The sequence below is a fragment of the Drosophila guanche genome, unplaced genomic scaffold, assembly GCF_900245975.1.
Source record: "Drosophila guanche unplaced genomic scaffold, DGUA_6, whole genome shotgun sequence".
Taxonomy (NCBI): domain Eukaryota; kingdom Metazoa; phylum Arthropoda; class Insecta; order Diptera; family Drosophilidae; genus Drosophila; species Drosophila guanche.
The window spans coordinates 6,369,530-6,385,445 of NW_022995750.1; positions in this window are offsets into that span (position 1 = coordinate 6,369,530).

Here is a 15,916-nt window from a genome sequence, read left to right on the forward strand (position 1 = left end):
TGTGTTTTTGTTGGACTCCTTCCCAGCTCCTTTCCGCCGTTCTTTCTTTCACGTCCATCACCTTCTTCCTTTCCGCTGCAGCATATCAAATTCATAACTCAACGTCGCTTGCCCTGCCCTGCCCTGCCTACCTTTCTCTTTGCCCAAGTCAAAGTCTCTCTTTGTGCAATCTCCTTCCCCATCTTCAACTTCTCCTCCTCCTTGCATGTTGCTTCCTTTCCTCGAAACCTGTTTTGCATTATTAAGTAACCTCTGTTCTGTGCCTGCCTCTGTCCTGGCCTATGTGTGTTAGTCTCCCGTGTAATTATGTATGGATATATGGATGTATGTATGTATGTACACATGTGCTGATGTGTCTGTGAGACATCGAAATGAACCGGTTGTTCTTCTTAAGAAGATTTCTGCTGCTTGCTCCTATTCCTCTTTCTCTCTCTCTGGCATTGCACATGCAACTTTCGTTTTTTTTTCGTGTGTCTCTCTCTCTGTCTCCCTCCTTTATCTTGCCCCTTCTCTGTTTTGTGTGTGTGTCTTTCTTGTCTGGGGGCCGCCTTGTTAATTCGAAATAAAAACAGGAAAATTTACTTTACAATCTGTGCTAAAATCGTAAATTTTTTCCCGGTCCCCTGCCCGTGTTCCCTGTCCCTTCCCACAGGTACGCTAATCCGCTTGGCCATGACTCCGGGCCCTCCTCTCTCCTATTTGTTCTTGGTCTCGCCTCTCCTCCTCTGGCCGCTCTTCGGCCCATGCTCTAACCGTTCTTCTGTTTGTTGTTCCACGTATTCTCTCGTGCCGCGGTCCCAGTTCTTGCCTTTCCTAGCCTATACCCTGCACTCGTCAAGGGTACCAGAGTGTATTGTATTGATGCTAATGTATGCAACAGACAGATTCCATTATACCAGGCACTCCACGGTCTCTCGCTCTCTGCGTATCAGAACCACTCTGCAGGTAAGAGAGTTTTTTTGTATGGAACAGTCTGGATCCTCAGTGGTCCTTACGTACCAGCTTGTATCAAAACATCCAATAGAGAGTACGGCCCGGTCGACGCCCTCGGAGCACAGCATTCTGCCTAGTTGTTATCTCTTCTTATTTAATTTGTGCTGCAGAGAGAGACGAGAGTCGCCGTCTAATCTTTCCAGCAATATCATCACGAACAGCATGTCCTCTCTCCCTTGCACTCACTCCACTAGCAGCACTCGCAGCACTCCACTCTCTTAACACATAAGAGAGGAGAGCCTTTGCACCGTTGATTGATGCGTTTCCCATTCGGAATTTATGCCATGGACCATTTTGGGCAAGGCCCAACAGTCCTTTGCTTCCACTCAACTCTCCCATTCCACTTCATTCCACTCTCCACTCCCAGTCCCCTACAGCTGCAATCAGCGGCTTGATCGAAGCGTGCGATACCCAAGAAACAACAAGAGTGAAGTAGGAACAGGAGGTGAGGAGAAGCGGGCATGTCTTGAGTTCCAGGCACGGCGTGCACGTCGAATGAATCTAAATTGCTAAATACCTTTTTATGGTTACTGGCCTGTTCTGGCCCCACCGTACCCGAGCTGCCCCCTGCTACCACACTTTAAACTTCAATTTAACATTTTTAAAAAATGTATCTTTGTATCTGTAGTGGCTTTCGCAGAAGCGATCCATAGTTGCTTCATAATGTATTGCATACATTTTGATTTTCCCCTGAAAACTGGCCAATCTTCCTTCCCTGCCCCTCCGCAACGATCGGCAGAGGATGCCGCATTTGGTGGTGCCTGGCGGCCTGCCTCCTTTGGCTGGGTTTTAATAGCCCTTTGGGAATTATTCATTTCCATTGTTTCGCTGGCTATTCCTCACTCTTCGTCTACCATTTCATTCCATTCCAATTTCGATTGCCCATCGAGTTATCAACAATTTAAGTTATTTTTTCCGTCTCCCTTCTTTTTTTTATAAAATTATGCAACTAATTGTCAGGAATGTCAGACATTTAAGTCCCAAAAGAGGAAACAAAGCTAGACATGCTGGCAGGAGATTTAGATACCCTTAAAGAATGATCTTTCGGATGCACGATCAAAAGCCAAGGCTTGTTTTAGGAGCAACATTAAGGTCAATCTTACCTAAGAAACCGCAGACTCAGTCGTCCTTCAGGGCTGATCGTGGGTTTCCATGGAACACAATTTTCTTCCAGATTAATGCTACCCCAAAGAAGAGTATTATGATGAGCTGTCGTCTCTTCTGTCAGCTGGCAAATGCATAATTAACTTGACCTTCATTCGCTGCCATCTCTTGGTCAGCCAGAGACTGCTGTCCAGAGGGGGGGGGGGGGGGGGGGGGACGGGACTGACACCAGAAATTGCAGTTATGTTCTGCTTCGTGGAGGAGTTCGGGGAAGTTTCTCCGTTTCTCTGTTTATTGCTACTCATACATATTATTTTTTTGTTTTTATTGGAAATGCTATTAAATGGATTCCGTTGAAAATACTTTCGGGAGAAGAAACACCGGAATGTCGCCTCGAGTTTTGGGTTTCACAAAAAATACCCCCATACCATCCAGAGGAGAGAACAACAAAAACTTTGGCCCGAAGCAATTATAGTTATGTCTTGTGATATTTCAGGAATTTAATACAGAAATATCATATATTTGATACGAATTCTTCGTGTGTTTATTCGTTATTTTTTGGGAGACGCGAAATAAACATCAAATTTGTCGGCGGACGCATAATTGTAGGTCGATCTGAGGGATAACGATCCTTTTATAGCGGTTCAGGGAGGGACCGTCTCGCTTTGATGATTGGTGGAGGTTTAATCATACTTTCAGTAAAGTAGAAAGCACATAATGACTCGAGAATTCCCCAAATAAAGAATCACCGACATAAAAAGTCATTCTCAACGAAATTTTCATTCCTCCATTCGTGCTTTTTTTGTGCGGTTGGCTCGTGATAATAATGCCACTGTAACTCCAGTCACACCCTAAAAAGTTCTGCAACCATTATGTGGGGCCGATGCTGCCGCTCCCCCCCATAAGTTAGACGTTGAACATCGCATATATTTAAAATAATTTCCAAATAATAACAGATCCTCTCTGCGCCAGCATTTTACAACAATTACGAAATTCTACACAACACAAAAGAGGTAAAAAATAGTGAGGGGAAAAAACAACTTGAAAATGCCGGCGGCGCGACGGCAAATTGCGCGAAAAGCAACAAAATATATATCAAGTCTTGCCTTATAGAGGCACTCCATGGATCCAATTAGCAAGCAATTTATATGCACTTTGTTTGAGGTGAGGGTATGCCGGTCGTAGCTGCTTGGCTGCCCGAGAACGGGTGTCTGGGTCTTGGGAAATGGGAGAGCTGATCTGGATAAGCCACAGGCACGAGTATGGCATGGCATTGTGTGTTGTACTTTATGGATGGGTTTTTTTAAGTCTTCTACGTAGTAAGTATTCAAATAAACTGATGTGCGATTAGTGGACGATTTCCAGCATATATTCGACTAAAAGTATGACTCGGGAGACTAAGAAAGTTGTCATTCAAAAAAGGTACAGGGGAAGTAAAAAAATGTATTTTTTTTTCAACAATTTCCACCCCCTTAATAACATGTTCCATTCATTTTAATCCCTTGAATGTTGCACCAGTTTTGGAACTAGTAGCAAAACGATTTCTCTACCGGTTATCCGACTAATCAGTTGGCAACTGGTAAACATGCGTCCTTAAGCCAATATACCCACAGCCCATCTAAATCCCCTTGGTAATCCTCTTTCAAATCAATCATGAATCCAACGAGAAACCGGGTGGGTGATTATTTTATGTTAGACTTGCTTTTGTAGTTTTAAATCCTTTTTTTAATCTGAAACATTTTTGCAGTTTTTTTAGAGCATTCAAAATTCTTTTTGGTATCTTTGGGCTTTGTCTTTTCCCTCTTTCACTCTGGCGACACATTTCAAAGACACTTAATACTCGGCTCAAAGTTGGGCCGCATTTAACCATTTTGATTGCAGTTTCAAATTGCAGTTATTTCGGTGCTTCGGAGGGAGTAAACGATGGGTGAGGGCAGTGCTTTCTGACAGGTAACGCTGTCACTTGCCCTGACATATGGGGGTTGTTGAGAACCTGGTACGGACAGTGCCCTCCCTCCACACATTATTTAGTTGCTGCTGATGCGGGCGCAATATATTTTAACCAAATTGTTATGCTCGTTATAAGGGTCGCTCGCAGTCGCAGTAGCAGCACCTGCCCTTGGGGGGAAAGTTCTCAAAGTTCGTTCGTTTTTTTCGCAGATGGTGCTCTGCTCTGTAAGTATCCAAGGGATTAGGTGGTCGTGTGTGAATGTATCTGTACGAGTGTGTATTTCGCTTTGCATGGCATGCTATAATTTAGCATAAATTGTCCGTGCTGTCGAGATTAATGTATCTAATGACCTGATTTGCTGATTTACAGTAATTTCCAGCTTACAGCTACCCCACGGATGCACGGATACATCGAAGCACACATGGCCGACTGGCTGACTGGCTGACTGGCCGACTGTCTGGCGGTCTGCCTACCTGCAGATACATTTTGTTTGCCCGGCGTTTTCCAGGAAGTGTGCGCAAGATACACAAAAGATATACGAATACGACGAGACCACGAACATCTCGCACCGCATCCGCCGTTCCGTCCGGGCATCCGCCTCTGAAATCCCGAAATCCATGGACACACAAATCTCTTTTTCTCCCTCCTGCGGAAATGAATTTGCAGCCATTAATCATGCGCCCAATAGGATTCTTTTCTAGTTCGTGGGTTTTCTGCCTTCCACTTGAAGTTCCTTTTTGTCTAATGACGGGTTGTGCGGCAGGAACACCTCAGCATTAGCTCTCTAAAAGAGCAACTTCAAATGGGAATTTGCTAGGGTTTGTACGACTTAAGACAAAAGGATTAACAGTCGGCAAGAAGATATCCAAGATATATAAGATATTTTGCCTTGTTTTGAATTCATACCTCACAGAGGAACAGTTGTTTAATCAAAATTTCACAAGCTTCAAGCTTGCTCTTCCAACACAAAAGAGTTATTCCCATCTGCACATCAAAGGGAATTTATTCGATTATTACTTTTAAGAACATCCAACTGCCAGAGCTCCTTCGCCATTTCCCAGTGAACCAAATCGAATTGAATCGCATGGAAACGAAACGAATGGAAATCGAATCAAAATGGGAATAAGACTCATTTGCACGGGCACTTGAGACGCTTTGAAAGACTTGCGGGATGGAGAGGAAATGCCTTCCTTTGACGGGTAGGTTGCGCCTGCAGTCACTGCGCTGCTCAAGCTAAATGTGCTCTTATTTTCTTTCCTTTTCTGCTCGCTCTCCTCTGTCAAGCTCTGCTCTCTTCGTAAGGTTTGCTTTGCTCCAATAACAAATCGATGGCGGCGATAATTTCTAAACGCAGCTGCTTGTCCTGCATCTATTTATCTTGCCTACCCTTTTGCTTCTTATCTCATTCTATTTTCGAGGGTGTCAATACTTGCAGAGGGTATGATGTTCTCAGCAAACACTTGCAAAATCAGAATAATCTTAAAAATTGTTATGTAACGAAATATTGTATATTGACATAATTAAATGGCAACACCTGCCTTTGGAACTATCCAATGCGAGGGTATGTATTATTTCGGCACTTTGCTCCAACTCAACCCTTCCCCTAGCTCATTTTTTTGTAAGCCCTTGAGTGCGATATTGCGGCTCGAGTGCGAAACGCATAACAGAGAGAGTGAGAGAGAGAGAGGGATGGGATGGGAGTGGGCAGCCTTAAGCTTTTCATTTTGCGAGCGGAAATAAAACATAAAAGTAACTCTTGGATGTTTAATGATAAAGTTTGCTCCCCTCCCCTCTCTGTTGGCCACACTCGCACTCTCCCTTTCGCTCGTGTGTGTGTGTGAGGAGTGTTTGCCTTTGTTCATTATTGCCTGGGCCCCGCCCAGCCGGCCCCTCAGGGCACTACATTTGGCGTTTTTTGCACGCTCAGCGCAAAACATAATAAAACAAAGACGAACAAGAACAAGGTGGAGTAAGAAGAAGAGGTAGGGGAAGGGGAATTGTTGAAAAGGAAAAACGCATTAATTACGCTTTTTCAGCATAAAAAGCAGGAATCGAATCGGAAACGGTTGAGTCGTATCCCCAGGGTGGTTCGGGTGGGACATTATTATTTTTTATTACGGGTTCGCAGGATACGATACAGCGGGCCGCGGCACTATACGCTACCATTTGTGCTGGTTTACCGGTTGATTATGCGCATTTCGTGAGGTTCTTGTTTTTGGGATCATATTTTTTGGGCGGTTCCCGAAACTAGAACTACCAGCCAGCTGACACGCTCCATTGGAGTCGCAAACAGGAAGCAGAAATAAATGAAAATCGACAGTTTTCAAATTAACCGTTGCATTGACAAAACGAAAGCAACAAACGCAAAATTGTCATTAAAAAAGTGAGCAGGGGAGAGAGCCAGCGAGAGACAATGCAATAGATGGACGAAGCAAATGCAGCGAAGCGAGGGAAACAAAATAACACAAAGGGAACGAAGGCGTTGCTTTCGGATGTCGACATTCTGATACCCTTGTAGTACTTCTCTCTACCTTGCACTACAAACTTCTAGAAGAAACCATTATACCTTTTTCCAAAGGCACACAAAGTACCGCAAAAAAGAGTGCTCTCTTTCAGTGCGAGCTGGTGTGAGAAAGGGACAAAGTCATGCCGAAATGCTGCTGCTGCTGTTGCTTCTGTTGATGTTGCTGCTGCTTCTGCAACTGTCGCTAATTGCAGTGAGTGGAGAGGGAGTCTGAAAGGAGAGTGAGAAAGAGATTGCCTTAGTAGAGCAGGGGAAGAAGCAGTTTCCGAGTGGAGTGAGGTTAAGAGAGATGGCAGAGGGCGGACCATGTGGTAAAGGGAAAGAGTTGGGGTTAAATATTGCTGCCAGGAAGTTGTTGAAAATCAAGCGAAACGAAATGACTTGGCCAGTGCCTCGTTCTTCATGTTACCCCTTCCACACTGACACTCACACTCTTTTTCTCTCTCACTCTGCCAGTGACTGCAGACCACAGACCATCCGCCCAGGGCGGAAGAGCACAAGGGGGGAGGGGATACCGCTGCAAGACTCATTAGCATTTTTTCCTGCCTTTTATTATATGCATGTTGTTTTCTCTCCCTCCCTCTCCCTCTCTTCTGTTTTCCTTTCCTTTTTTTATGTTTTTTATTGATAATTTATGCAGTCGCACTTGTGGGTTGTAAATCGTTTGATAACACGCAAAACTTGCTAACGGAAAGTGCCAAAAAATGTGCCCAGAGGGGAAAACTATGTAAATTAATTTTGGGATCAAACATGGGACGGAATGGATGGATGGGATACACGCGGAACTGTCAGAAAAACTTGCGGAAACTTCGAGTATGTAAATCAGGAGCGAACGTCTGAATGTGTTCTTCCTTCCAATTTGTTACGGTTCATAACCACCGATTTGTTTTCCAGAAGACTTCTCTAAAATATTTTTAAATGGATGGGTATTGATTTTAGTAATTTATGTATGGAGCAAAAGGAGTTCCTTGCCATTTAGGAGATGGAAAATACTGAAATCCCAGGGAGCAGTAAAAACATTCACAGATTTTTCAAGCCAAATTTAATCATCAGTTATTTACATACATTATACATTTTAACCTTCTCTGGATTTCCCCCTCTCTGATTCCATCCGCTCTTTATTAAAGACGGGTTTCTCCTTTGAACTTGTTCGTTTATGCCCTCCCCCTGTCGCTACCACCGCGTCGGAGTTTGGCTTCCGTTTTATGTAAGCCCCGAAATCCCGAGACCGAATCCACAAACTGCAGCACAGCACTGGAAGTGCATATTGCCAATGGCAACTGGCAACTGGAAGGCAGAGCCAAAAATTTAATTACTTTTTATTACCAAGAGGCAACATCAGGGGATGAAGGCGGCAACAGACTTTCAGCCCATTCAGGTTAGCACTTCCCCATCCCTCCACTCCTCCTCGAAAAGTCCTCTCTAAAAACTTTTGATTCGGGCTTCCTGCATATTTAATAAGACGTCAGTGAGTCCATGTCAAAGTTTCGGTTCGGTTTGGCTTTGGCTTCGCCGTGTAATATAATAATACACACTTCAAATTAATATTAATTTCGGTTCAGGGTGGAAAAAGCTCACTGACGTGGTTTAGGGGTAGTAAAACTAAGGGTGGGGAGGGTGGATTGTGCTGGCCACAAAACTAAGACAGCAATTTATTGTAAGATAACGCCAAAGCTCGTTAGGCCAGGAGGGTCGGGTGAGATGGTAGATGGTAGCCAGGGGGATACAGTTTTAGGCATGCTCCATTTACACCAGAATTTATGGCACGTGGCAGACACCGAAATGGGGCGTTGGCTGGGGCTTTAATGAACAGTTAGTTAGCCCAAGCACGGATGGTACGGTTTCCCCTCGCTCTCCAGAGCAGCTGTTCAGCGATCATTTGTGCATTTCATTACACGTCTCTCGGAAACTTTTATTCTGATCTTGAATTTTGCTACTTTCCTTCTTTGTCCTGCACTTGTCGGAGGTCTCATTCCATCTCCTTGCCTTATCTTTCCCTTCACATTGTCCTGCGCTTCTTGTCCCTTCTTTTGTGGCCTTTTTCGCGCTTGTTTGTGACATGTTTTCGCAATTTCTTAGGTTTCCGTTACTTCTGATGTCTCCCGCTCCCATTAGCAGAGCTTCTCTCCCGCTGTTGCATCCTCTGCCTCTGCTCCTCTCCCGCTGCTCATTCTACTGCTCCTCGTTCTCTGCCGCTGACTGCGTCTGACGCTGACACACAAAGCCCTCTATCTCACTCTACCCCAACCCTAAGCGAGTGGGCAAGGAGGAAGCGGAACAGGGACACTGAGCTGAGCGGCAGAACAGAGGAGGAGGAACAGAACAACGAGACCCACATGTGACCCAAGCGCACAATAGAACTTAAGTAGTGACAGAGAGGCCCCGCGGCAGGCAGACCCGAGACTCGGATCGAATAGATATGGTAATACAATACAATACAGTACGTGGAGAGAGAGAGAGAGAGAGAGAGAGACAGTGCCATAACAATAACAGAAACAACAAAACGCATTTTGCGGAATGGTGGGAAAAGACAACAATAGGGCGACGGGGATGGGAAGTAGAAGGTGATAAATGGGAGATAATGGAACGGTTGGACAGTTATGTACGATTATGTAGCATGTACGCATATTCCATATATGGACAGTTTCAACCAAATTATATTTAAAATCTCACTATGCCCGGAAGCCCATCCTTTTCGACTTCTTTATTCATATGAGAATGTATCGTCCATTGATCCAGGTCCTAAAGGTATCTTTATGAATCGGAGACACAACGAAGATACATCCCAGAATGCACAGAATTATTTTAGTTCGAATTTAGAGATGCACAAAAAACTCCCCAGACCCGATGGGACTCTTCCCATTTCGAATTCGCAATCATCAGGACCATGAAATCGACCAGTGCCGTGGCTTCCGTAAGCCCCGCTCTGAAATAAGCCGCCATTCGGGCATTGTATAATTTACGTAGAGTATTTTTTGGCAACTGCCGCAACTGGCTGACACTCGAAAACGTGGCCAACTAGGAGCCAACGAAAGCAGCTTTTACCTAAAAGGCTGCCACACGTAAATATTCTATAAATTGTTATGTGCGGCGGCCTCTGTCTGGAGCTGGGACTGCCTGCCTGTTGTTTGTGCAGCACCTGCCTCTGCCCCTCACTAAATGTATATTGTAAATATCTGTCCGGGATGTGTCCGTATCTGTCCGTCCATCCGTCCATCCGTCCGTGTGTTGCCTGTGTGTGCCATGTTCAATTGTGTGCCGTCTGTTCAAATATTTTAAACGCCTGCCAATGGCTGAATGGTTGAGTGTGTGTCTAGGGAGCGGCAGGAGGACCTAAAAGAGTTCTACTCCACTAAATGCCTGGTTCTTGGCCAGCTCTCACGTAATTGCCCTTCTCATTCCGAATTTCATTGCGTTTCTGCTAGTAGTAGTAGTTTGTGCCGTGTCCTGGGACGATGGGGCCCAGAGGATATGCGGGCCTGTGGTGTAAACACCTTGTCGAAGCTCCGCCTGCCTTTAGGCGAAATATTTCGTAATTTCGGCTCCCGTTCCGATTGCCATTTCCAAAGTATAGATCGCACCGCACCGCTCCCGATGCTTGGTTCTCGGGGTGCGCCCCAGAATGCCATGGCAATTAGGGAGAGCCCGAGGAGACGGCAGACATGACTGTGTTGTTCTTGCCCCGAAACTGCCAAGAGATGAAAGGCAACACGATTCGGGCCAAAAAGTTCTAAGGTGTGCTGTTCTGTGCGTCTAATGAAAGATTCGAGCAGAAATCGAGAGAGAGGGAGCGGCCAGCCCCAGCTCCAGCCCCAGATCAAAGACTTATCGATTGGCGGCGGGAAAGGGAATTCTTCGTGTAGGAAATTTTCGAAAATCAAATATTTTCAATTTCCTGTCGCTGTTTTTTTTTTGTTTTTTTTTGTTATTCTGCAACACAAAAGAAGATTTAATTCCCTTTGATTATGGGACTAGAGGCTATAAACTCGAACCTTTTTGGGTGTGCAGTTTTTAATTAAAATCTGTTTGCACTTTGAGCTGTTATTTTTTAATATTTGTAGCACAAAATTTGTCCAATTTTCAAGACCCAAGGGAAGACTTTGGAGACATCAAACTATGACATACTCATAGCCACGTAGCACATTTGATTGAAGATAACATTGAAGCATATTTTCTTTATGGATAGTTTATAGCTTCGATTATACATCTAAACTGTTGAACTATTTTGGTTCTACGATAATTTATTCAAACAATAATCCATATAATAATATTTCTGTTTATAGCTGTATTAAAGTGAAATTCTTTAAACCACTTCTACCCTAAAAGACTTGGCCCCCCAACTGTGTCACAAATTAAGTGCATTTAAATATTTTTGCAATTTCCAATTTAAGGGAAAATTTCTAAAGAACATTCCCAAAACCTCCCGTAAGCCCCCTCAGATAGTTACCATATATTCTGTAGAAACCAAAATAAAACCAACCCCAAGCAGGAAAACGACCAAAGGAGGAAAAAGTCAAATCAACTCGAGTTAACAGCAGGTGGCTCACTCTCTCTCTCTCTCTCTCGGTCTCTGTCTCTGTCTCTTTACCGTTCTCTTACTACTACCCTTGGGCAAAAGTTATTCGAAAATTGAAGTTAAAAGTTATCTCTGTCAGAGACTGTGCTCCCCCATTGCTGGGAACACCCTCAAGTACGCCTGAGTGGCTAAATTCATTTGGCAGCCAAAATGCAAATTATTACAACTTACTTTTATTCTTTTTTCGTTTTTTATTTTGCCATCATTTCGTGTGCGAGAAGTCTGAAAATTATTTACTCGAATGGAGGCGACGGAAATTCCTCCATCCAAGCAGAAGTTCCGCCCGAGTCTAAGGGTTGATCCCCGAACTTTTTCGGCTGGAACTTTACGTTGGTTGGTGGATGGGGGCTTGCTCCAGGAGGATGGCGAAGGTAGTGTTACAACTTTGACTTCCGTATGTAGTCGTTTATGATTTGCTTTTTCAGCGTTAAAGATAAAGATATCATGCCTGGTCGGGCCTCGTTTCCTGTGCTCTCAGGGGGAGCTCTGCAGCTTTATAAATCACGAAAAGGGGTTGGTGGCTAGGCCGATAAGAAATCTCCATTCCCCTCACTTTGCTGTTCTTGTGCATTTTCTCATGCCTCTCACTCACTCTCTCACCCTCGCAATTGTCATGTAAATCAATGCAACTGGCGCGCATCGCATCCAAAAATCATTTCCATAACCATACAGCAGACACACACACACACACACACATCCATCCATCCGTCTCCGATATCTTCCTCCTCCCTCTCGCATTTATTCAGTCGGCCTGCATTTTGCGCTTAAACGAAACCAATTGAAGCGTGAATCTTTCACATTGCTGCTGTAGTCGATAACGGAACGAATAATGAGTAAGAAGGAAAGAGGAGAAAAGGGATAGAGTGAGAGTTGGAAGTACGGGAAGGGGGTGGGAGGGTACAGTGAGAAAGGAAAGAGGCGGCGGCTGATGAAGAACAGAGAAGGGAAAAGGCTGAGGTAACAGGCGCGAAAAGGGAAGACGTGGAATGAGGGTAATGAGCAGCAGGATGGGCCAAAGGAGAGGCCACAATCGTGCCTTCGAATGGAACACTGGGCAGCACATTTTTCGGTTTTCGAAAAGATTATTATTAGATTATGCTGTAGATTATGTGGATCTTACCCCTTGGAAGACTTATACATGAAATTCCCTAAGCAGATTTGTGAATGCAACGAATGTTCATCCATACAACTTGTGTGGAAGTGGCATAAGAGTCTGCCCTTGAACTTCCACGGTAATCTCCCAGAGACTCTACAGATTTTGTATATTTGGTGTATACAATTTTCCAGAACTTTATTATATTTTAAATGAGTTACTTGTATTCCAGATCACGGATATTATTCCCTTTACTCAGCTTAATTATAAATCGATTGAAGAATTCCTTTTAATCTCTTAATTTTTAAGAAGAAATTTAGATTACTTCCAGTTATGTAAGTGCTTGTGTAAGTATAAAGGTAATAAATACATTTGGTTGTGGATTGAAAATTATTTATTGGTTGCTTATAAATAAATATCAGAAATATTTTCCTGTTGTGTGGTGTAATTATCTGTTGAGCGCAAATCAAGACCCGCACAAAAGTGACTGCTGCCCATAGAGCTTCACTTACTCAATTACCAGGCCAGGCATTACCACCACTTCCAAGGTACATACAGCTCCGATTCCACTGTCACTCCCAAGGTACAGCTCCGATTCCACTCCCATTCCGCTCACACAGTGGTCGGTCACCAAGTGGAGGCTTAAATCTCTCGCGAAAGAGCATGGAGACCCTCGATATTAATTTCCATGCGGTCGTTGTCTATGTCTACGGCTTAAATTTAATGCCTGGGTTTGTGTTCCCTGCTTAGCCGGAGCCCTGGACCTCGACCTGGAGCTATGCCTGTGTGCCTGGCTTGTGTTTCAATTAAATCGCTACGAAAAAAAAAACAGACACGAACAAAAAAGAACGTAACTTGAAACGCGGCACATTTTATTGATAGGCCTGCCAGGGCAACGTGCCAGACGCGTAATTGATGTCCGCGATTTAAGCGCAATTGATAAGAAGGGAACGAGAGTCCCGAACCCATGTCCGTCCGTAATATAAACTGAAACTAAGAGCTGGATGTACTCCCCTGTAGCCCTCGCCCTGCGGCGTGTCCCATCCCTCGGCCACTGCTGTCCATTAAAAAGTCAGCAACTGTAGCTAATTAAAGCGACGTCTGAGCGAGTAAAGAGCAAAACTCGAATCAAATTTGGCGCATATCAAATTATGAGCACAGCTGGCAGCAATTGCCAGCAAACGAGCGGACTCTGCGACCAGGCACGGCCTGACGCATATGGATGGGACATCAGACCATCAACCATATAAATATGCAGCATGGGACATGGGACCATCATCCATATAAATTTACAGTACACGGCACATATGAATATTGTACATACACAGTCTCTCAGAGAAGTTGTGTGACATGGAAAATATCCATTAGTTTTATGGTTTACGGTGTAGTTTATGAAGGTTCCACTAGTAAAACTCAATGTGTGGTGAAATTTAAGAACAGCAGTAGAAAAAAAGAAAAGAATATCCCTCTACGTCATAGCTCTCTTTTTATATGATTAAAATTGCTGCACCTAGAAGTTCGAATATTTTATGCACACACTGTGCATAACCAAGAGAAGTGCAGCCATGTGCGATTCTGTTGTAATAATGAATAACCTCAGGGGATTCATTGGGGACCTCGATGCCTCGCACAACCCTCAATCAGTGGATTCTTGGGTGACTTTTTCCCCCACTCCAATCCGTCGTTTTCTCATTTTGCCTAATTCTCAAGCGTTTCCGTTTAATTGCGAAATTCGCTTAGGAATCAACATGAAATATCTGTCAGCTGGAGAGAGTAAGAGGGCTCGGGGGTCTAGCTCTATTCCATCCTACCTACCCACATCTATGTATCTTCTATTACCATACCATATGCACGTATTTGCTTAGTAAAATTCTGTTTTTCTAGGCACGTCGCCATCTCTCTTGAACCGAACCTTGTCCATCCAGCCGTCCGTCCGCCTGTCCGTCCGTTTGCTCTTATCGATGTTTGTCTAGTTTATGTTTTGTTATTTTTGTCATCTTCTGTGTATTTCTGTCTCTGCTTTGAGTTCTGTTTGCCCACGTAGAGCCCAAATGCTACGAGTACTTACTATAAGAAAAATAAGTGAAAGAAGGTTAAGACTCAAGCTGAGTTTTCTTTGAGCCGAAACATTCCTGTCCGGTCCGGCCCGAACCACAGACTCGAATTTCCCTGCCCAGTCACCGTGGTGCTAGACCCCTGGAACCGAGCTTGAAATGGAACAAATGCAACCTTAATCCCCAGAGGACAGATGATATACGGCCCGGGTGTACGATTGCAGCCACTCGCAATAGCCATGTCATGTTGCAAACCGAAAGGAAGTCGTCATAAAAAGGTTGAGAAATGTTGTCCATAAACTGCTAGAGATCTAAGCAAACGGATTTCTAATGCAGTACGTGGAAAATTGAATGAATATGAGAGGTATGGATTGGTAATAAATGTCTTAGAAATCGAAATCCAAAGCGGAGTTCCTTGATTTAATTTTGAGCAATCTTTCCACATATTTATTTTGATTTATTCATTTATGATTTGATTGCGGATTATCCTAATTATGATATGGGATAATCTATTCAGAAAATACATAAATAGCGAACACAGCATATTTAGGATTCTCCCCTTGGAATATTCGCTCGTAATTGAATGAATCAATTATGAAAACCAATCAATATAATCCTTACTTATTGGTCTGACCTTTGGTAATGCCAATTGTTTTAACAGAGACTCAACTACAGGTCCTACTGTAATATCCACTTTAATCGTAACTCCTATTATTTGGATGTAAATGATTTTATTGCTTTTTAATTGGCTTCTTTTGTTCCTTTTAATTTGTTTGTGTTTTTATGTGTGTTTCTTAGAAATATTCTCCTTAAATAGGGTTAAGATCTTTTAGTAGTTTTATTGGATTTTAACACAGACTTGAGATGGGAATAAATTCTTCTTTAGAAACGAATCAGTTAACAACGTTCTGTGGTAGTCATAAAAGTGGCTTCCCTTTTGGGGCCTCCAATACTTAAGTTAATGAACAAATTCCTGGCAGAAATATTCGTTAAACATTCGTTAAATGGTCACTCGCCTGAGCCAAAATTGCTTGCAGGCCGCGGCCAGGCGAACTAAATGCGGAGACCACCATTAAGGATCTTATCTGCAGGCCCTTAGCAAAAACATGAAACATTCCCAAGTGCTCTTATCGCGCTTCTCTGCGCCGGCTCCCCCAACTTTTGGCCATTCCACTGTGCCCCAACTGAAAAGTTGATGTTGAGTTTGTGCAGCAGCAGGGGCAGAGCCAACTTCCAGCGAAGGCAAATGCCTAATAGACATTAGTCCAAAAACCTGCTGACTCCTGACTAAGCAGCTTGGTGCTGCTTGCTTTGGGCTCCAGCTCTGGCTCTGCGATGGCTTCAACCAAAACGGAGCTGCAGCCATCCTTGGCTTGGCTGTAGAACAAACTTTAACATTGTTGCCACACTCTGAAAGAGAGTCTTGTCATTTGCACGTGACGTTTGCTTGGCAGGAGGAGGAGAACTTATTTAAAACCAATTCTTTCCTCTGCTGATATTTGAGAGCTTCTGCAAGTGACATGTGATTATCCTCCATTGTAATGATCGCTTGTTTGAGGGTATTTGCAGCTTCGTTGCAGTTGCCGTTGCTGTTTGTTTCTGGTGTTGCATTACAAGTAGA